This window comes from Phaenicophaeus curvirostris, chromosome Z (genome assembly GCF_032191515.1).
Source record: "Phaenicophaeus curvirostris isolate KB17595 chromosome Z, BPBGC_Pcur_1.0, whole genome shotgun sequence".
Classification (NCBI taxonomy): Eukaryota; Metazoa; Chordata; class Aves; order Cuculiformes; family Cuculidae; genus Phaenicophaeus; species Phaenicophaeus curvirostris.
In genome coordinates, this window is record NC_091431.1 from 29,926,715 (window position 1) to 29,950,915 (window position 24,201).

At 41.9% G+C, this 24,201-nt stretch overlaps 1 protein-coding gene across 2 annotated transcripts in view; it reads right to left on the minus strand.

The window, feature by feature from the left end:
* Positions 1-24,201, minus strand: part of LOC138733049 (tubulin polymerization-promoting protein family member 2-like) — a 35,761-nt gene that overhangs the window by 7,570 nt on the left and 3,990 nt on the right. The window contains exon 1 of one of the 2 annotated variants that reach the window (XM_069879937.1): positions 4,991-5,143. The exons of the other annotated variant lie outside the window; for it this stretch is intronic. The gene's annotated coding sequence lies outside the window, so the exon portion shown is untranslated. Of the gene's footprint in view, positions 1-4,990; positions 5,144-24,201 lie in introns of those variants that run through there. 2 annotated transcript variants of the gene reach the window in all.

Below are 24,201 nucleotides of genomic sequence, written 5' to 3' on the forward strand. Positions count from 1 at the left end.
TCTTACGAGGAGCGGCTGAGAGAGCTGGGGTTGTTTAGCCTGGAGAAGAGGAGGCTGAGGGGAGACCTCATTGCTCTCTATAACCACCTGAAAGGAGGTTGTAGAGAGGAGGGTGCTGGCCTCTTCTCCCAAGCGAGAGGGGACAGGACAAGAGGGAATGGCCTCAAGCTCTGCCAGGGGAGGTTTAGGCTGGACATTAGGAAAAAATTTTTCACAGAAAGGGTCATTGGGCACTGGAACAGGCTGCCCAGGGAGGTGGTTAAGTCACCTTCCCTGGAGGTGTTTAAGGCACGGGTGGATGAGGTGCTAAGGGGCATGGTTTAGTGTTTGATAGGAATGGTTGGACTCGATGATCCGGTGGGTCTCTTCCAACCTGGTTATTCTATGATTCTATGATTCTATGAAAGGGAAAAGGAGCCAAGAAGGCTGGATGCTCTTCAAGAAGGAAATCCTGGTGTCACAAAAGTAGGACACCTCCATGTGCCAAAAATTGAGCTGTCAGGGAAGAAAACCAGCCTTACTGAGGACAGTGCTTTGGGTGGGTCTTGGAACAAAGAGGAGAGTGTATGATCTTTGGAAGAAAGGGCAGGCATCTCAGGACTACAAGGATGAAGTGAGATAGTGCAAAGAGAAAATCAGATGGGCTTAGCCCAACATGAAATTAAATCGACTGATTCTGTGAAAGACAATAAAAAGTGTTTCTACAAATATGTTAACAACAAAAGGAGGACCAAGGAGAATCTCCATCCTTTACTGGATGCAGGGGGGGAACAACAGTGACAAAGGATGTTCTCTGTGTAGTCGGGCTCCTGAGCCAGAAGACAGGGAGAAAGAGAGCAGAACAAGTCTCCAGAGATCCAAGAGGTTAGAGACCTGCTTGGCCAATTAGACATTCACAGATCTATGGGGTCAGATGGGATCCACCCAATGATATTAAGCTGGCAGAGGTGCTTGTCAAACCCCTTTTCATCATCTACCCACAGTCCTGGTTGACTGAGGAAGTTCCACTTGACTGGAGGTTGGCAAATGTTACACATTTACAAGAAGGGTTGGAGGGAAGATCTGGGGAACTATGGGGAACAGTCTGACCTCGGTGCTAACAAAGGTCGTGGAACAGGTTATCTTGAGTGCTATCACACAGCACACACAGGACAACCAGGTGATCAGGCTCAGTCAACATAGGTTTAGGAAAGGCAGGTCCTGCCAAACTAACCTGATCTCCTTCTATAACAAGGTGACCCACTCCACGGATGCTGGAAAGGTTGTGGATATAGTGTAGCTGGACTTCAGTAAAGCCTCTGACACAGTTTCTCTTTCACACCAGTAGGACAGGATGTAATTGAGAGGGACCTGGACAAGCTGGAGAAGTGGGCCTGTGTGAACCTTATGAGGTTCAACAAGGCCAAGTGCAAGGTATGACACCTGGGTCAGGGCAATCCCTGATTTCAATAGACAATGGGATATTAAGTGATTGCGAGCAGCCCTATGGAGAAGTTCTTGAGGGTGCTAATTGATGAGAAGCTCAACATGAGCCAGCAATGCACTCTCGCAGTCCAAAAGGTCAACTGTATCCTGGGCTGCATCGAAAGAAGTGTGGTCTGCAGGTTGAGGGAGGTGATTCTGCCTCTTTGTTCCCCTCTTGTGAGACGCCACCTGGAGTATTGTGTCCGGTTCTGGAATCCTCAGTGTAAGAAGAATATGGAACTGTTGGAATGGGTCTGGAGGAGGGCTATGAGGATGATCAGAGGAACGGAGCACCTCTGATATAAGAACAGGCTGAGAGAGTTGGGGCCAGGACCAAAGAGTGGTGGTGAATGGAGTTAAATCCACTTGGAGGCTGGTCACAGTGGTGTTCCCTAGGGTTCAGTGTTGGCTCCAGTTCTGTTCAATACCTTTATCAATGATCTGGATGAGGGGGTTGGATGTACCCTTAACAAGTTTGCGGGCAACACTGAGCTGGGACAATGTGTCAATCTGCTTGAGAGTAGGGAGGCTCTACAGAGGGATCTGAACAGGCTGGATCGATGGACTGACATTAGTGGTATGATGTTCAACAAGGCCAGGTGCTGAGTCCCGCCCTTGGGACACAGCAACCCCATGCAGGACTATAGGCTTGGGGAAGAGTGGCTGGAAAGCTGCCTGTCAGAGAAGGACCTGGGAGTGGTGGACTGAAAATGAGTCAGTCATGTACCCAGGTGACCAAGAAGGCCAGTAGCATCTTGGCCTATGTCAGAAGCAGTATGGCCTGATATTTAAAAGACAGGTAAATCATGTCCTCAGGGATACGGCTTAATAGTGGGCAGGTAAATTTGGACTCGGTGATCTCAAAAGTCTTTTCCAACCAACAGTTCTATGATTCTTTGATACTATGTGCCTCCATCTAGCCCAAGGAAACTCAAGGGTCTTGTCCTTTACTTGAAAACCAACATGTGAATAAGTTTCTGCATTGTCTTGGGGTCTCTGCTGAACCACGAACACCAGAGTGAGCCCACAAAAATAAAACAAGAAATTATCTGTCTTTAAATCTGTGCTGAACTACTGACATTACTAAGTGTATCCCACTAGTAAAAACAGATAATTACAAAAATGAAAAAAAAAAAATCTTTCTCTGCCTGTGAAATGGGATGGTCTTTCTCATGGTAATTTGCCTGCAGTGGCTGGCATTGTGTGGTATTCAAAATGAGAGATGCCTGGTCGTGTCTGAGCCAGGCTCTCTGCGTAGTTGGCTTTACTCCCCCATCAGTGATGGAGCGGATGGCAGAGGACAGGCACTGAAGCTCAGCATCAGTGACTGTCCCACACAGAGAACCACAAATTGCTGTGGCTGCTGACTGTGCCTCTCTTGGCTGCCCCACGTGTGCCATTCTGCAGCTCCTGCGGCCACTTTGACCACAGCAAAACTGAAGAGGAGGTAAACTGAGCCCATAGGTTGGTTTGCATGAAGCAGCCATGCAGGAAGGGAGTGTGATTATAGTGATGGCAAAGCAGCATCAGACTGCATTTGTTCTACACTTCGCAACCATTATTATCTCCATTATTTTATATTAAGAAACCTCACACACTCTGTCATCTTCATGTGTTTTGAGGGGGATGAGGCAGAAATGTAAAAACAGCCAGTTTTCACTAGCTTCCTTTTAAATTCTGAGTCTTTAAATGATTTTCATTTTTTCTCAGTGCTGCTATTAGTGTGCCTAGTAGTCATACTGCAGGCCTGACACCTCATGAAGGCACTAAGCAAGACCATGCTCAGGGCTTGGTATAGGCTTGTTGTAAGTACTACCTATGTCACCACTGCCGCCCTTCAGAGCTTTGTACAGCTCCCTTTATTGTATAAATATTATCCTATAATTTAACTTCAATGTCTCCCTCAAGCTGTGTGTAGGACGTGTACTGAAAAAGGTACATAAAATCAAGGTTAAGACAGTTCTCGTAGCAAGTTTCAGCAACAGCTTTCTCCTCTCCTTGTGTGCCTTTTGCTCACAGTGTGGACTGAAACTGATCTTAGCCAGAGAGTAAAAGATGCTTTGCTCTCAAATACCATTCCCACATGAGGGATCCGGCATAGCCCTTTGTCTTGGTTATTGGCCTTCATATGCCTCATTCCATTATTTTTCTCTTCAGATAATAAAATCAGTGTAAAATCTTCTCATGGTCTAGATGTACCTCATGATCTTGACCTCTAGAAAGAAATGTATTGCTTTAGATTGAGAGGTTTTACATGGTTTACCCTTATTTTTATCAAAATTTGTAAGCATTTTTTTTTCCACACATTTTGTAGAGTTTATTTCAAGAATCACAAAAATAAATTTTAAAAAGGGAGGAAAAGGCCTCAGTCACAGAAGGAAATTAAATACTAGGCCTCATCTTATTCTGATCAGAACATAGAACTTAATTCTGGAGACACTGTATCTGTCTTTTAAAGCTATTGTATGTTTTAGAAATATTGGCAGAATAACCATCCTCTCTTAAATTGGTTCATCTAGGAAAATATATATTCCCATTGGCCAGAACTCCTGCTTTCCTATTACATTGAGATTTCTCATCACAAGTGAGAGAAGACTATGGCCCATGGTATCACATGAAAATGCTGCAGAACTAATCAGGTTTGTTTGCCCCTTTGCTGAATCTCTCCCAAGACTTAAAAAAAACCCCCTTAGTTAAACACTTTTACAACACTCTAGCTAACTCATTAGGAGATATGACATTTAATAATTGCATTATTAGAAGTGATTACTAACATATTAAAAAGATATTTTCATATATATTGAAAAGGTCATATTCATATACATATATAATTTCTGTGAGATAATATAAGTCATATTCATTGCCACTATAACATCTACTGATTCCACTAAAGCTATATTAGAAACTATTTCTGCCTCTCGTCTGTTTTCCTGTTTCATATTAGCTACACTATATTATTTCCCTCCACATGCAAATTTGCTTTTATCTCAAACTTGACTTGAGATAAAATCTCAAATTTATCTAGGAATAAATTATCTTGTTTTGGCTTGTTTCAACAAGTTGAGCCATTGGCACACTGTTAAAACAACATCCTTCTGCCTGCAGGAGACTCTTGGCAGTTCTTCAACTTTGATCTAGAAGACTATCTGAAAAGGTACAGATCTTTTGTGTGTGATTAATGTACAAACACAGTTGTTGCTGCTTATCTTTCTCACACCATGACAAAGAATTCAGGGGTGTGGAATTACAAGAAATTAACTTAAAGTATTTTTTAGGGCTAATATACTTGCATACAAAATCTAAGTACAATACGCCTTTAAAAAAAAATCAGATCACATTTTAGATGCTTGTGAGAAACATACCTCTAGATACCTATTGTAACTCAAGCTCCTGAATTGCTTCTGTCCTTATAGAAATGTACTTGCAAGCCATCAGTTTTGTGCTGCCGTTCAGGCCAACAGAAAACTCAGACGCTGGTGGCATGCATGAAGTACAAATAGGACAAACAGACTTCCTTATCACTTACCACTGAACACCTTTATGAATAAATTCAATGAGCTTCTTGGGATGTTATCATTTATACCATAGGTGATGTTGCCCCATCTTTTTCCCGTGACAGCTCAAGTCTTCTGTTCTTTTCCAAACAGCTGCACAGGTCTGTTTCAACTACAGAATATTATTTCAAGTTTTTGAAAGTTAGTTTCAAGCAAAAGAAGGGAAAAAAAATAATAACTAACTACCTGTGTTATTTTTGTGCCTTATTTTATTAAATAGCAATATTCTTCAATGTCCATAAAGGCCAAAGCTTAACTAGTATTTTAAAACAGATACTTGACCTTATTTGCTGAGATACTAAGCAATACAGCAGCCAACTTCACAAACTACAGTCTTAGTACTACGCTGTCCTTGCAATATACTTTAACCTTCTCTTCTACTTCTCTTTCCATAAAAGCAATCACTTACAGCGCATATCCCAGCTAAAAGCACTGAGCACAACCAGACTTAAACAACACAAGAGAATTTACATTATGTTTTAGAGCTTCCTGCTTGATTGCTTAGTTTTTCTGCATCCTGCTTAGTAAATAAAGCTGGGTTAACAGCAGGTTGTAAAGTCTAAAAGCAGATGTAAGGATGGTCTAGGACACCAGCCTTTTACAGACTTGTTTCTATTCTAATCTATCAATGAAAATGTTACAATAGGGGTTGTTTTTATCGCTGCTAAGGAAATTGGCGACATGTTTCAAAGCACATTTCAGTTTGCAGAGGAAAAGGCTGTTTCTTCACTATCAGGCAACAGCTCAGACTTCAAACATCTTGGTGAAGTTAAAGAGTAAAGAGAAGGAGCTGGGTACCCTCTCTTTTAAACATCTCTGCAGGGAAGCAGTGTGTTAGTTAACAAGCAGGTACACACTTCTGTTCCCTTTCTGAGTGGCTGGTGTTGACCCAACTGAGTTTAAGTTTTGACTGAACTAACACTTTCCAAGCGAATCAACAGCAGAGATTAATTCAGTTGATATGTCATACAAAGCCTTGCACTCCTTCCCTGGGGCAGGGGGTGCTCCCTAAAGAGCATTTGAAGGAGCTGAGAAACCACCAGGGCCTTCTTATTTTTCTGGTTATGGTCTGACAAGTGTTCTGAAAACCTGCACTGTCTAGCACCAACTCAGGTATCTTGCAAATCTAGAAATGCCAAAAGAGAGTTAGTGGCTGTCTACAGCCTTGTGCACTTACTTGAGTCCGCTTGTTCTTGCTTACTAAATATTTCAGTGTCCAGTTCTTGGGAGCCAAGCTGTCATTGTGCTGCATGTGTGCAGCATCTTGGAAATGCAGTTCAGATCCAACTTATGAACTTTAGATACTGCTGCAATAATATTGATAAATAGTGCTGATATCAGAACAGTCAAGGACTTGCATATCTAGACCAGTACCAGGCACCATCCCTCTGTACCCCTCTAATCTGGATGAATGCTAGCAAGAACAGAATCACAGAATGGTCAGAGTGGGAAGGGACTGCTGGAGATCATCCAGTTAACCTCCCCTTGCTAAAGCAGGTTCACCTACAGCAGGTTGCACAGGAACTTATCCAGGCGCGTTCAAATACGTCCAGAGAAAAAGAATCCACTACCTCTCTGGGCAGCCTGTTCCAGTGCTCTGTCACCCTCATGTTCAGTTGGAACTTCCTGTGTTCGTTTGTGTCCACTGCCCCTTGTCCTGTTGGTTGGCATATTTAAAGGAGTCTAGCCCCATTCTCTTGACATAGGCTCTTCAAATACTTATAAGCATTGATAAGACATGCTGAGAGCATGCTCTGTCTCTTCTTCCAGGTCATCGATGAATAATTTGAACAAGACTGGGCCTAGTACTGACCCCCAGGGAGCACTGCTGGCTACACACTTCCAACTAGACTGCATCACTGATCACAGCCCCCTGAACTCTGCCACCCAGCCAGTTCTCAATCCACCTCACTGTCCACTCATCTAAGCCACACTTCCTAAGCTTACTTGTAATGACATTATGGGAGACAGTGTCAAAAGTCTTGGTGAAGTCAAGGTAGGCAACATCCACTGCTCTCCTCTCATCTATTCAGCCAGTTATGCCATCATAGAAGGCTATCAGACTGGTCAAGCATGATTTCCTCTTGGTGAATCCATGTTGACCACACTGATAACGTTCTTTTCTTTCAGATCCTTAGAGATGATATCCAGAATAAGTTGTTCCTTCATTTTTTCAGAGATGGAGGGGAGGCTGATGGGCCTGTAGTTTCCTGTGTTCTGCTTCACGCTTTTTTTGAAAAACTGCTCTGGCTTTTCTCCAGTCCTCAGATGAGTCTCCTGTTTTCCATCATCTTTCAGTAATGTTGGAGAACAGCTTAGCAATAACATCTGCCAGCTCCCTCAGCACTTGAGGGGCCATGGATTTGTGGGTGTCCAGTATGCCTAAATGATCTCTAATCAGATCCTACTTGACCAAGGGACAGTTTTCCTTCCTTCAGGCTTCCTCTTTCCTCCAGGGCCCAGGATTCCTGAGGGCCAGACTTAGCAAAGAAGGCATTCAGTCGCTCTACCAAGTCTCTATCCTCCAAATGTTTATTTAGTAGTAGATGTTGCTACTCCATGGCATAGAGAAACCCCACTCTACCTGGCATCTCTGATTTTCACATGAGTGCTAGTTGCTGACACAGTCCAGCGAGGATGCTGTTTTCCTGTCCCTTCTGTGCTTCCATGCCCTTGCAGCAGGCTAAGGAATGACAGCAACTTACTCTGTCCTCAGTGTGCAATGGTGAAACTCACCACGAGATGCTTCATATAACAGAAATATAAACAGGTTCCAAAAGCAACTAGGGATAGCCAGGTAGTAAAGGTCCTTAAAAAGACCACAGAAGACAGAGGGGCACCAACCTCTAGCATGGAAAGTCTCTGAGCCTGACTGGTAGCCAGGAAGTTTAAAATCAGAGGATGCTTTAGGGCCATGTGCTTGTTCTGGTCTAAACACAAGCCAGAGACATGATATGTGAGTGGATGAACTTTTTTTCTCATTCTAGATGGGTATTTTCATACTGGTAGTCAATTTAGTTTTCTTGTTTTCCAGACTTAGGGATACATTAATATATTATACTTACTCCAAGTTCTTATGCTTCCAGTTTTGGACTCCAGTGCTTCTACTAGAAAATGGAAAAAAATTGCCATGGCCAGACATTCTTCTAAAACAAATAAACAAACAAACCGCCAGTGCACCCCAAAATACTGCTTCTTTTAGTCTGGGAAGGTTGTAAAAGCCATATGCTGTTGCCGCAGATGGGAGCCAGAGCAGTTCACACCTGCAACTACACTGAAGAGGATTACCAGAGTCCTGGACAGAGGAAACTTAGAGAGGACAGCTTATGAAAAACAGGAGAGTGCAAGTGCTCATTTTCCACTGTTTTACAGCTTGTAAAATAACATACATTGGTCTTCTGTAGCAGCAACATTTTCCAGCCTGTGTCAGAAGAGCTGACACCTGTCTTGCACACCCTACATTACTCAGGCAGTGCAAGCCAATGGAGGCAGAGACTTAGGGCAGCATGCGTAGCTGCAACATGTTCAAAATACCCAAGAAGTATTAATGTAGTTCACTCTGCCTGCAGTGCAGGTTTTGTCACACAGTTTCAGGGAGAAATATTGAGGTTGCCAGGCTGCACTCTGTCACTTCACTGATGGCACTACCAGGTTATTGCTTCTCTGGATATGGTTCCTGGACCACTTTCACAGCTCAGATTGACGGTACATATCCCATAAAACCAGAAGGAAGGACAAGGAGGGCAGAACCAGTTTTCAGCCAGGTCTGAAACCCACTGGACCAAACAGAAGGCCTCTTTTGGATAAGAACTTTCTGTCTCCAAAAGCAGCATTCTTGTGTGATTTCACTGACCAATCTACGCAGGACTATTTTGTAGAATTGAGATAATTCGTGGCACGATTTTAAAGGAATGAATTTCTGAAAAATACATGTATGCAGTTGTCAGTAGTGGTTAGAAGTTTCAAATTCTGCAACAGCACTGCTCTGCTCCCAGGAAGGCTTGGAGAGTCCATGGGTGGGAAGTGCATGATATTAAAAAAAGAAAGTGGTACTAAGAAGACCAATAGAAGTCTAGACACTCTCCTGTCTGCAGGCTCCTCACCATCTTGTATTGTGCAATGCAAAATACTCTGCTTCCTTCACACTTCTCCATGGCCATATCCCCAGCAGGTGTAAATCACCTTTCTGATGCTGTGATCACAGGTCTCTGCCAGTTGACGCCAGCTGAGGGTTTGACTGAAGACACAGCAATACTCCAAAAATGTGTTAGAAGCCTTACACTCTGCTGCATTCCCTCTCTCATCAGTCCTGGCAGCAGTCAGTTAGGAAAACATGTGTCAGTTTTTAAAAGCACAACTGTAAAAGGGAAAGGAAAACTTCTCAATATGTCTTTCCTTTCTCATTCTCGCAGAGAGTCACCTCACTGCCCCATGGAGAGAGAAGGCTTACTGGACACGAGCCACAGCCCCAGTGTGATGTTTCTACCCACTCAGCGAAGCAGAACAGTCCCATTGCTGTCAGGCCAGAGCTAACGCATAATATTTTACGCAACTATTTTTGTGGTGGGATCGAATGTCTTGGTATTTAGGACATCTGCCGGAAGCAAGACACTTTGTGGGAGTCAACACAACTCAGCTGGCCTCACACTGCCGGTTGCTGAAGCCACAGCCTGGGACCACTTTTCAGGCCTGGTTAAGTGGAAAAAAATAAAAAAAACCAACAATCAAACGAAAAACCGACCCCAGATTGCTTCAAACTGATAACAATCATACCATGTTAGGTGCACCTTGTGCAAGAACCAAGAATCTGCAACATCCACACATACACACCTCCCTGTTTCCCCAAATCCTATTTTTGAGTGAGGAGCCAGAGTGAACACATGGTTGTGGCAAGAGTTTACCACCTGCTACCTCTAATTATAGGAGTGTCCTGGTCTATATTAGCAGAAACACCACCACATGCACTCAATCATGCTCTCTCTCTGCAAATACAACCGTTCAACCGCCAATTTCAGGCACTGGTTCCTTCATAGGGACAAGATATAAATATAGACCTTGATGGTCCTAGTGTGTCTCCTTTTTTTTGATTCTTCACTTTAACTCTTGTATTATTTCCACAATTGATTCTTAAGGTCAATGTTATGATATGAAAAACAATACTTAGGGTCATCTACTGCCTTAAACCCATGTACACATACTGTTAAACCAGCATCCATCAGCACCAATGGGTGCTCCAGGCACAAAGGGTGGGTGGTCAACTGGTAGAAGATTTTTTAAACTGACTAGCTCAACCTTTGCTGAGAGAAGGAAATCTTTCGCAGCCTCATCTCTCTTCTGCTCACAGGAAAAACTCTTATTACTTGTTGTTTCAGTGAGATAAAATGTTTTATTTTCAGAATTTAAAGCTGTCTGATGCTATGAGAAGTTAGTGTGGTGTAAAATCTACAAGTCCTCCTGAAGCCTTCTTGCTTTATCTGTGGCAAACATTCAAACCAAAGTCAGGGGACTATCTGCTTAAGAGCCACAGCACACAGCCCTGGCTTGTAGGCTTACTTATTTGTGGGCTTGTTCCCATATAAGTACGCATATATGCATTAAAGAAAGAGTAACCGTCAATTTATACTCTGGAGGTTTTGTAAAATTCTTCAGAAAAAGGCAATCAAATGTCCCCATGTAGAACAAATTTTTAAGAGAGTGGGTCTTACCTTTGTAACATTACAGGGGAATACAACTGTTCCTTTGTCTTCATTAGTCAACAGAAGCTTGGCTTCAAGCAACGCAATTGAAGGGCAGAGTGAAAGATGTCATTTACCTACCGTGGTAAGGAGCACTCTTCCTTCTCTTTGTTTACCCTTCTGCCAAGTGAGGGTTGACATAGTCTGCAAAGCAGCCAGGCTGAGGGATGAAAACCACCTAGATGATCCTACGGTTAATACCATCTCTATGATCCAACCCTTATATTTTGTGGCTCAGGAGATGGCTCACTGGCCCCTGACTGGCCTCTAAGGACCTGAAAATGTACTACATCTTTCTTTGGCAGGGCCGTAGTATGAGACTAGTTTGGGTTTTTTCCAAACTCCAAATCCAAAACTGCATTCTTTGTTATGAACTACGGTTTAGTGAAGTGTGGTTTAACAAGGTCATATGCTATTACAGATAAGTAACAATGAAAATGTAGTTGGGAAATCAAAGAAAATGTAAAACAGCTTATTACACTCAAATACCCAACATTTATATGAGTCCTCCATAATATGCAGTTAAGAAAATGGGAAAGGGCACTCAGAAACCTCAAGGAAACATAAATCTCAGGGAATGGAGAGGGGAGGACAGCAGGAATCTGGAAGAGTTTTCAAGAGGCCATCCACTCTTTTTCTTAGGGCAAAATCCCTATCTCTGTCATTCCCTACAAATGCTTGTCTTATCTTAGATGAGATAAGACAAACATCAAACATTAGTAAGAGGGATTCCACAAGCTCTCCAGGCAATCTGTTCCAGTGCTTCACCATCTCTGCTTTTACTGCCTTGCCTACATCTTTCTTTGCTTACTTGGCGTCTGTTTCTTCATGACATATCTACCAAGGACAAGAAAATGAGTAGGAATCAATTCAGAGAAATAACACTGTGTTTTGAAGAAGGAGTGGTAAATGGTTTTTCTTTACAAGTTCATTGTAAGTTGCTCTGGTTTATAACTATGCATATTTTTCCTCCAGTTTTTCTTTTTTTTAGGGCCAAATTCATTTCTCCATGCACATTGCTGGCAAAATTATCTGCTGCAGAAAAACCACCAGTAACAATGAATCCCTACAAAGATGAGTAGATGGGCAGGAATACTGAAATCTTCCCTGACATGTTTAATAGTGTTCCTGTTAGATGTCTGAATCAGCAAGTCCTGGAAACTTGCTCGGTTTTCAGTTCTGACACCTGAAGGAAGGAGCAGATTTTACATTCTTACATTCTCAGGCAACCAAAGTTTAACACTGGTGTAATTTGAAAGCTTTTAATAATTGGTAAAAAATAGTTTTTCTGAATGCTAGCTGCAGCATCACTGTGTTGCATTGTCAGAAAGAAACTAGTTCCTACACAGTACACTGTTTTGAAAAGGTAGTGTTTTTGAGAGGGATGTCCTCTTCCCATGGAAGGACATTAGCCAGCACAGATGGCCACATTCAGCCTGTCCCACGTTACCCATTCAAACACGTGTTTGCAGAATCCAAAGGGCAGTTCCACTGCAGGGAATGAGCTGTCACAGCTTCGCTGATTTCTGCCAAAGAGTAGTGAGTTCCATAAATCAAGAACTTTGTCCCCAGACTTTCTCATGTCTGGTTTCCTTCAGTGTTTACAGAAATACTCTCCACTGGCTATAAATTAAAGGGAAACTCAGCCTTCCATATGTGAACAGATTTCGGCTCCTTTGGACATTTTAATGAACATATTATAGTTGTGAAAGCAGGCCTTCTGGTCAGCATGATTTTAAACACTTATACTTGCTAGCAGGTACAAAGGGTACACATTTTTAGAAATGGAATGAAAAAAATATGTACAATGGTGTTAGTTTTACATTGTGCTCTGAAAAGAACACGATGTTCCCCATGGCTCGGTGCTGGATCCCGTTCTGTTCAAGAAGGCCAATGGCGTCTTGTCCTGTATCAGAAACAGTGTGGCCACCAGGACCAGGGAAGTGATTGTCCCCCTGTACTCGGCACTGGTGAGACTGTACCTCGAATATTGTGTTCAGTTTGGGGCTCCCTCACTACAAGAAGGACATTGAGGTACTGGAGTGTGTCCCAAGAAGGGCAACAAAGCTCATGAAGAGGCTGGAGAACAAGACTTATGAGATGTGGCTAAGGGAACTGGGGTTGTTTAGCCTGGAGAAAAGAAGGCTAAGGGGAAACCTTATCACTGTCTACAGCTACCTGAAAGGAAGTTGTAGAGAAGTGGGTCTTGGTCTCTTCTCCTGAGTGACAAGCAATAGGATCAGAGGCAATGGCCTCAAGTTGCACCAGGGGAGATTCAGATTAGACATCAGGAAAAATTTCTTCCCTGAAAGGGTTATCAGGCACTGGAACAGGCTGCCCAGGGACGTGATTGAGTCACCATCCCCGGAGGTATTTAAAAGACAGGTAGATGAGGTGCTCAGGGATATGGTAGTGGACAGGTACAATTGGGCTTGATGATCTCAAATGTCTTTTCCAACCAAGTGATTCTATGGTTCTATGATCCTCAAGATGGAATTAAATTTATGTGGGATAGGTACTGCCAGTGAATATTCAGTGTGCAGTTAAGCTTTGCCTTAGAAATGGGTTTGATAGGATCTCTGCATACCTGGAGCGGAACACGGCCTTGAGTCCCATCACTGCATGTGGTGATAGGTATTCCTCATCAGTGCTGAAAGGTACTGTCAGTGTAGATATTTCTTTTTCATGCCCTGTTTGACATGCTTACAACAGCAAAAGCTCTAGATGCAAGATCCATTTGGCAAAAAAGTTGCAGTTGCCAACATAGACAAAAGGAACTACTTTACACACACACACAAAAAATACACTTGTTTTAACAAAGGTCCCTTAGAAATCTGGGAAATACTCTCCAATGTGGCAAGATCTCACCTTCATTTTTTCTTCTTTTTATTACCGTGCCCCTGTATGAATGTTTGAGGCACATAGAAGCTCGTATGCAACCTCATAGTCGCAGGTCTTCTGCCCACAGCAGTGCTGCATGCCCTGGCAGCGTAGGGCAGAGGGTGCTCAGGAAGCTCTTCTCCCCCACCCTGTGGCACCAGAACCAAGAGTGGGCTTAGCAGCTTAGGGGAGGAACAACCTGAAATCCTCAGTGCAACTTCCCAGCACTGGGAAAACACTGGAAAGCTCTGTCAGCATCCCAGTCATCCTTAGAAACAGGCTGTAGTAAGCCAGATGTAATAATGTCTTTATTACATTAACAAACAAGGTTTAATAAATGTGTTATAAGGAAGAAGATATGACAAAAAAAAAGGCATGTAGTTAGCTCAAGAGGGCTTCTCTGCTACATTGAGCCAGTAGTTACAAAGCCAACCTAACCTTTGGGACAACTACCACAACTCTGAACAATAACAAAGTTAAAGACTTCCTTTATATCACTCATTTCCTTGGTGTTTTTTCGTATCTGTACGTGCATCCCTAAAGACTTTCTGTAACCCCCAGCTCCAAAAACCAATTCAACCAAGATGTTAGCTGGTATCTATCTGCCTTACTAATGAAATCCCCTCTATCACCAGCTCAGCAGCCGGCAGGAAAATTATTTTTGAAACATATCTTCAAAAAGGGCAGGTGTAGAGAAGCGGCTGAAAGCCACATGAACTTTGAGTTCATGTAAGTCTATGTGCAGAACATCTCTGAAAAAAACCTATTTATTTTTAAACCCACACAGAGAATAAAAGAATGTAACTCATTAATATTGTGCAGTAGAGTTTAAACATAGGGCAAGCAAATAAGCTTTGACAAATGGTATCCTTGGGAAGGTAATCTCCAGACATAATTTGCTTAGTGGAAACAGGGAACAACCACTAAGTCTCCATTCATGGCAATATCCTCTTCTACTCCCTGAAATCATCAGAACATCCTCCCAGGAAACCAGAACAAAGCATTTTCTATCCGATGGATATTCTATGCTGCTCTCTACCCAGCTCTTAGCCATTACATACTCAAAAGTCAGCAAACTGTGCTGTTGCCATGTAACCATAAACTTCAGTGATCCTGTATCAAATTACTCATAACTTGTGATTGGGGTTATCAGATATTTTCCAGGTGTAATCAGGACTCTCTTCTAATGTAATGAAATCAATTAGGTTCACCAATAATGTGAGATGTTTTCTAATTAACCTTCTTCAGAGTATAACAAAACATCTTTCTTATGCTTTCCCAGTAACTTCTGCCCAACAGGACTTCAGTAGAATCCTGAGCTGGTACACCCAGGGAGAGACATCAACAACCTTATTACAGTTAGTATTTTATGACAGTTGGAGATCTCAGACTAATGGCATTAACTGTCATGAGCTAAATGTTAAGAAGAGCTATTGGAAAGCTAAATTTTGGCCCAGGGAATATTGTTTACTTTTGCTGAGCAGCAGGGGGAAGGGGAATCCTTGCTTATCAGGAAGAGAAATCACAGAAGCATCAACTTTATTTCCTGCCATTTGTCAATTTACAAAACACTCTTGTATGCTGCACCTTTGTATAATTTGGAAACAAACAGCAAATGTGCTATTAAGGAAAAGGCAGCTAACAATGCCATAGCACTGGTTGCAGGCAGCTTGTGCCGCCATCTCTGCCTGTTGATCAGGTTCACTCCCAAGTGAATCACCTGCTTTTTCTGATGCAGTCTCTGGTTTGGAAATCCTCGCTCTAGGTCCCATCAAGGAGAAGGGGTGGCCCAGAAGGGGGAGCACAGGCATATCCTCCCTACTGCAAAACTATTACAAGATGTGAAGGAACTGCCAAGACCTGTATTTTGGTTTGAAAGATGGGACAGGTTAAAAGCCTGGCAGATGCCCGAGTGTGGCTGCTATGCAGCTGCTCCAGGTTCAACTGCCATGCCAAATTCATTCAGTTATTGGCACACAGATGTGTGGATTCAGGTTAACATACTCACACTTTGCATTACAGGAAAATCTGATGTTACATTTGTCCTCACTAGTCTTTGCATTCAGCCAAGTGTCACTAAGGAATATAGGACTCCCTGCAGACGACCCTGCCTACTCTAGACCCTATATAGAAACCCTTGTAAGTCATATCAGACCCTAGGTTCAAACTCTATTTGCGTGTGTCAACTTGCATGTAAGCAAGACACCATAACCCAATAACCTGAACACCATGATCCCACAAGACTAAATTTGCCCAAGCTTAAAGCATCTCTAAAAGTCTCTAAGCAAGGGCAGCTCCTGAAGCCTTTGATCCAATAGTTGCACAAGTCCCCGTGTTAACATAAGAATGAAGGCAGGGAGCTTTCTCCATTACAGGTATCACCCAAAAAATATCTATGCCATGAGCCATTAGTGCTGTAGCTGTAATCATAACTCTGAAATAAACTAATTCTCTAAATTATTGTGAGACCAAGTTCCCCCCCGCCTCACCTTACCTGTAAGGCCAAAGTAAACTAGCTTTCAGGAAATACTGCTAATACTTCAGTACAAACAGAAGTACAATTTTTCAAGCAAGTAATGACAGTTTGCCCTGCAGCTGAATGAAAAAATGATGTTACTTGGTTAGTGAACAGCCTGGAATGAACCAGCATTTTACAAGTAAAGATGAAAAAATATTGTGCAAGATGCAGCTGTTCATTCCAATCCTCATAAAGTTTAATGATATTGTGTAGGGTATGGCTGCTAATGTAAACTGCAAATAATTCATTGGAAACAATTCATGGGAAGGGACCTTCCAAAGGTCCTGTGTGTTTTTCTCCCTGAGTCAGTTACACTGTCCTAGACCAGAACAGCTGCACAGAGGCTTGGGGGTTACTGGGCTGAGTAAGTTAAGCCAAGCAAGAGCAATACGCTTGAACTGAGCTAGTGATTCTCAGGAGTTTTAAGGATCAGGTTATGGCACAACACAATTCTTAACACCTTTTTGTACACTTAATTTTTAATTCATTTTTACTTTCTTCCCCTTCCCTTTTACTTTGGAGAAAAGCCCTGCCAATTTTTTCAGTGCCTTGGCCAGCTGCTCCGCAATCTGAGAGGTAGCGGTGACTGCCTCCATCTATCCACCCATTCTCAGTGGCAAAGACAAGACAAGCTCCAGGATGGCCCTGAGGCCACAGTTGTATGATGTGTGTGGTCAGTGTGCAGTTGCTCCAATTTAGAATTCCTCCTCACTGTTATTTACAAATACCTTTTTTGCTCTCAAATCTTCCGTTTGTGGCTGTACTTGCCCTTCATCACCAACATGAGAAACTGCATGCCAGTTTTAGTTCTCCTTCCTGCCGTGGTATTTGTAACTGACAACAATTAACGCCTTTCTGGAGCATACTTTATTCATATTCCTGTAACTGTAAATATCACCCAGCATGGGCACAGGGCAGCTCTCACCTCATCATTGCCTTTGGGCCTGTTGCATTTTGTGGTCAGAGCAGAAGCAGAAGGTGGGATTAGCTGTCAGTTCCACAATGGTTAGACTAAACCTTCCCTGTGGTCACTATTAAAGTCCCATTCCTAAAACTGGAGGTTTTGACAAGAAAAAGAGCATATTTCAAACAGAAGTGAATATTTCAACTTCCTCTCCTCTCTAAAGCAATATATCTTTAAGACCTACCTTTTTTCCCCCTTTTATAACCTACAGAAGTAACACAGAGCATAAGTAGCACACCTGGACTATTTACTTCCAAGACTGACTGTGCCTTGTGGGGAGACATCTCATTTTATCTTGATGCTCCAGCCTCCCTGTAACAGCCGTTCAGCTTTCTCAAAGACTTCTGTGGAAAAGTGCTCTCTGTGTGTTTAAGACTCTCCATTCACATTTATAGGAGAGTAAGCTGAGTAGGCTCACCCAACAGACAGTGATGTCTTGATTCACCTTGAATTCAGTTACTCTCCTCTAAATTCAGTCCTAAGCCCAAATCCTTTTCTGTGCACAGGAGGCCTTGTTTCATCTTCAGATTTTATTTCTCAAGTGTCGTCATAACCAAATTCTCAAGAATAGTGAGGGAAAATGTGAGACTTAGAAAGCAAAAATATTTATTTTCTCTTAACTGTTTTAAGCCTCCTGTCTGCAAATAATGAACAAACATTTTTCCATTCCAAAAGGATAGCAGGTGGATATTTCACTTGTTTTCAAACTCATACAGCTTTCCTCTCCCCCGACTCTCATCTCCCCAAAAGCTCCTTTTCAGCCCAATCTAAGGTCCACCAAATAGACCTACTCTGATAATTTTGGCAGTGCTGTGTCAAAACTTCCCTGAAGGATGAGCTGCACATCTTACCTGCTTCTGAGCTGACTTGTCTACAGAGTCTCTGTAGTGCCCTTCTTCCTCCCATGCTACATCCTTCTGTTGCACTGGTGTCCTTCTCTGTCTTTGCCTGCAAAGATGCTGCTCAGAGACCATGGGCCCAGCTGCCCAGGTAGTGCTGGCACCTCTGCAGCCAGGAGGCAGCTGGGAGAACCTCATTTACTGAACAAGTATGGTCACTCAGAAGCTGAGGACAGTGAAATATGACAGGGAAGCCTGTTGAAACTAACATAAGGAGATAAGGTGGAGCCTGGTTGGAGGATTGATACGGAGATGCAGATTGGGAGCTGCTGGGAAGAAAAAGAGGGAACCTGCAGAGAGGCAGGAGAGTAAGGACTCTTCATTTGCTGTTATGGACAACCTCAATAATTTTCTGTCTGTGCACGTCTTTATTTCTAAAGCTAGAATTTTGGAAGGAAGAGTAATATACTATTCCTGTTGTTTTACACAGAACAGTTTAAACTTTACAATTAATGTATGCAGAAGATATATTCAAACAAAGTGGAAGTATTTATATATATATATACACATACATAATCACGTATGATGAGACTCAGACTATCAGTTCATCTTCAAAATTTAAATATTTTTCGATATATCAGTACTGTTGAGCTATGTCACGGATTTGATATTTCCACTGGAGGAAAAATTAATCCTTTTACTTACTTAGGGAGCATATCAAGAGGCCTTCAACTACAAATTCCTGACATCTCAGCTTGTATGAAATCTTTATTCATGCCTGAGACCAGGAAGAGCAATGATTACTTGAACTGATATTACCCTGCTATATTATAATATTTGCACATACTATATGTGGTACCGATACTACTGATGGAAAACAACTAGTGCAAGTCCAGCTGTTACCTTCCTTAACAGGCACCCTTTCTATGCCTTTTAGCAGTTCTAAGACTGTCACTCAGCTTATCTGAAGTATCAATGAAGCTCAGTGCAACAGACTGGACTACATTTTGCATGAAGTTTACAAAACATAATGTGAATTGCAATCAGAGAGGTAGCATTGAACCCACGGTGAGGAGACAAACAAATTGAAGAGCTGGAGGAGGAGTAAAGCTTATAGCCTTCAGGCAAAGAAAAGTTTTTTAGGAGAAGCGTGAACTGGGTGACCGTGGTGTATGCCTCACTGAGCCACCGGCAACAGTGGCCTCACTGGAGTCACGAAATGCATGTGAAATGCAGTATCAAGCATTGCTCTTGTCTTATTCCCTTCATAGATAGATAGCTCTGTTCTTTGCTGCACTAGCATCGAGTTGTTTCTTTGCTGGCATTGCTATCTCCTGAAATGCTGATGCTCTCTTGGGCAGGAAACTCAGGGAAGAATAGCAAGAGCTAACTCCAGCACTCCATGGGACTTAGGAAACAGCAGAAATCAGAGTACCAGCAGATAAACAGCCTATGAGGTCCAGCATTTATGAAGAAAAAACAGTTTAATTACAAGTATAGACAAGAGACTAATTGCAAAAGGTAAACAGTTAGACTTGTATAAATTAATACTTAATTCATACCACTAGTGTCGGCAGTTAGCAACACCTATAAGAACTAAAAGTTTAGAAAGAGACTCTTATTCACATAGAGAAATCTCTTTCTGGATAGGCAGCCCAAGTAATTATTACCAATGCAATTGGCTGAGTGGTTCAGACTTGACTCCAATGGCCAAGGACTAACAGTTTTTGCTATCTAGGTAGGATGTCAGCTGCAGACAGTCATCTATGAAACTCATGTAAAGAGTTCAAAGTCTCCAGCAGACACAGAAATTAAGGAATTTTTTTTTTTTTTACACAAACACAGAAATGTAGCTTCCACTTCAGGATGCCTGTGAGACACCCTGGGGGTGTGACCCTTACTGTGTGCTCCCTGCCTAAAGCCCAGCAGAGCTCCCTCACCAAGAGGCCACAGAGTGGAAAAGCTGGATGTGAGGTCTGAGTAGCTGCCTGCTTGACTATTAGCTTAAGCGTTACTATCAACGGCTAAGAAAAAATCTTAGCTCTGTGAGCTGACTTTGACATTAACTATGTTTCCAACCAGGAAATACAGCAGAATGCTGCCTCTGCTCACAGCCTTGAACTGCTTTTCCTGCACTTACAAGAGCAATAGTAGCACTGCATAGAAATGTGCACACGCAGACATTAACACTCCCTAGTTTGATTATCTATGCTGCTTACCCACATATATATTCACAAAATCCTTATTTTTCCTAACTACTGTATTCAAATCAAATATTCATCTCCCTTAAAAAGCAATTAAATTTTACTGTCTAGTAATTTGCTAATCTAAACTGCAAATGTAGAAAAATAATAAGCATAGTAAGAAAACAGTTATTTTTCTGATAAGCTCATAAACCCTTTTAATTAAAATCACAATATTTTTAATTGCTAAAGGGAATATTTTGTTTATAATAGCAAACATTTCTAAGTTTCAATTTAAGTTCCAATTTAATATTGTGATAATTGAGAAATGGCCTCCAGGGGGCAACAGTATCCACCAAACAAAATAATGTGCCTGTCAACATTAACAAAGCATTTTCTTCCATGAAAATGTATCTTCTTGGGATACAGAAAATGTATGTTAGCCTATACAAACACTGGAATGTCTTCTGTGAACACACAGCAAAGAAAAAAAGTTGTCATTCATTTAAAATCATGCTTACTTTAAAAGTTATCGTTAATCAAGATAGGACTATACTTCCAGTAACTGTGTGCACGCAAACTAAAATGAAAATTCTACAAAAAAGACATGATTTTCCTATAAAGCTTTCAGATATGCTATACTGAAAACATCTGAAAGACCTTGGAATTGCTATATTGTGTCACTTTCCCTGTGACCAGCAACCTAACAATGCGTAAAGGATTTACAAAAGTTAGGAGTTGACAGATGTGGTGGCTTGATAGAGGTCAGTTTACCACCACTTTGTTCTCCCCAGTCCAGCCAGTAGCAAGGCTGAGCATAGGTATATGCTCACACGGCCAACCACACACATCGGCACATTCGGCTCTAATGCAAATGCAAACACTGTCAACAGCCCCTTCCGTCACTGGCTAGTAAGGATGATAGTCCATTCATGGGAAATACATAGATTAAATGTACAATCCCTTCAGTAGCAGGCTCCTGGAACAGCCCAGAGGAGATGGGGCAGGGACTAGGTTCTCTCACAAGGTTGTTGGGGCTCTCCACTCTTCCAGTGGCAAGCTGGGCTCCTCTATCAGATTGAGGAGCCACACATAACCACAGTTTCAATACAGGAGGGGGGACAACGTGACTGAGAGCAGGCCTGTAGAGAAGGACTTCGGGGTGCTGACTGATGAGAAGCTCAACATGAGCTAGCAGTGTATGCTTGCAGCCCAGAAGGCCAACTGTACCCTGGACTGCATCTGAAGAAGTGTAGCCAGCTGGTCAAGGGAGGTGCTTCTGCCTCTCTACACCACTCTTCTGGGACACCCACCTGGAGTACTGCATCCAGTTCTGGAATCCCCAACATAAGAATGATATGGGACTGTTGGAATGGGTCCAGAGGAGGGCCATGAAGATGATCGGAGGGCTGGAGCACCACTGATATGAGGACAGGCTGGTTGTTCAACCTGGAGAAGGAGACTCTGAGGAGACCTTGTACCAACTTTCCAGTATCTGCATGGAGTATACAAGAAAGCTGGGGAGGGACTTTTCACAAGGACATGTAGTGACAGGACAAGGGGGAATTACTTTAAATTGGAAAGGGGAAGATTTAGGTTGGATTATAGGGAGAAATTCTTCACAACTAATGTGTTGAGGCATTAGCACAGGTTGCCCAGGGAAGCTGCGGATGTTCCCTCCCTGAAAGTGTTCATGGCCAGGTTGGACGGGGCCTTGAGCAGTCTGATCTAGTGGGAGGTGTCCCTGCCCATGGCAGGGGGATGGAATTATATGATGATATTCAAGGTCCCTTCCATCCCAAACCATTCTATTATTCTATGATTCTACAATTAAATCACATAACCTAACAACAACCACATTCAGGTTGTACATGATGGATGGTATACGTCTCAGTGCTAGGCTACAAGCATTCATAAACCAGAAGAAATATTTTAAAGAAACCATTTAGTTTCTGCCTTGGGTACCTTTAAAACTGCCATCTCCTGGGTACATAGATCACAAAGTGTTAGCACCAGGGAGCTACTTACCGGTAGCTGTCTGACAGTAACTTTTTAAAATATTGTCTTCCCTACGTTCATCACTAAAATTCACCTTTGCTAGTACAGCAAAAAAGCAACTCATTATTGATTATTTAATGTGGCGTTAAGGTAACTAAATTGATCCCATTTCTACATGTAAATGCAGGAACTCATCTTGTGGACAAGTATGAAACATGAAGTTAGTAGCTGAAAAAAAAAAGCAAAACCCATCTAAAGAAAGAAGAATACGGTCATATCTCCAGGTGCCATTTCTTAAAAATTAAACACAAAGATAACAAAGCAGAAGAAGAGTAAACACAGGACGGAATCACAGCAGTTGCAAACATGACGCTCAAGGAGACAGAATTTCCTTCTTTCTGGACATTGACTACAAAACCCTGGTCTGAGGCAGACTGTAGGATAAGAATCCGTTTGGCACAGGAATGTGGTCAGATACCGTCACTTGTCTTTTGATTTTCTAAGGTGCTTGAGTAGCTACTTTTGTGTAAAATCATCCACCTGGCCATCTGTTTTTTCTGGTTTACCTTTCTCTGTGATGTCTACATGGCAGTCAGAATATAACCTTAAATTAAGCTTTGCCATGTTCAACTTGATCATTTTATCCTGGATTTGAGACTCCGGTGGAATATTTTCCTCCATTTTGATCATAATGAAGGAACAACATTTTTAAGTACATCTTAGCTTTCATTCATCATGTTGCTTTTATAGTTAACCATGTCCAGGCTTGATTAAGCAGTGAACAACCATGAGTCAAACAGCATATAGCACAATGACTGTCATGTTTCTCTGACTGCGGGAGATTTTAATAGAAGGAAATTGCTCTTTGAAGTATGCTAACTTTTTTCATCCCACAGTCAAAAGGAGGTCCAGTCAACCTTAGAATAAAATGAAGGCAAAATAACTATCTTCCTACATGTGAACTAGTATTTCAGAGCCTATTCCAGATACTGCAAAAGAAAGTGCATTAAGAATCAATTAGCATAGTGTAAGCAATGCTGTTCTCAAATATGTAAACACTGTACGTATTTTTTTTGTTGTTGCTGTTAGTCAAAAATGGAAATGTTCTTATTGTTGTAAAATTCTTTTTACATTTTAACATAATTCTGTATAATAAGAAACATATACTTCTTGGCTTGGTAAGAAAAACCAAGGTTGACAAAGATGTTTAAAAATATAATTTCATTAAGAAGACACGGGAGAACAGACTAACAATACCAATATAATTCTGTATTACTTAATTAAATACAAACTAAAGTAACCATAATTTGTTTCAGGACCAAAAACATATTGGCCACTTAGTTTTGACAGGTATTCCATGGCTTTCTACTCTGCTAAACTGTGCCCTGTTATCTGCATTTTTGTTCATTTACTTGTTCACATGTTATATTTCTCATAGCAAGTTGTGATGAGTGCAAGATTTCATATTGAAAAAAAAGGACTTGGGCATCAGCTACCAATGAACCAACTTGTATTATTTTTGACCTTCGGCTGGCGGAATTTAAAATATGTTAAAGCAGTCTTTGATACATTGGATGAGAAAACCCACATCATCAAAAGTCTAAGAAACAAAGAAAAACCAAACCAATCAGTAAAGCCAAACCTCAACAGTCAGCTAAGCTGAGTGGAAATATGAAGAAATGCTGCTAAGTAATGCAGCAAACCAAACACCTGAGCTGTGTGCGTTAAGGAAGAATGTATCTGGGACAAGCTACAGCTGTGAGGTTGTTCTCTTATACCTAGCTGAAAAGTGGAAGCTGAGAACATCTTTTGCTATGGATAACTCTTTGGGAGCGAGACTGCCTGACAGGGCACGTCTGCACATATCACATATCAGTTGTCATGACAGCACAAACTCTCCTTACATCAAAGCAGACCATTAATATAGGTTTTTCTACCTGATGCTTGCCAATGCAACATGTCCAGTCAACTGTGCAACTTGTTTGATTGCCCATTGAGGCTATTAAAGTGGAAGCTTTACCAGAAGTTCAGACTCTGTGCAAAGCTTTTCCTCAGAAGAGCCTCCT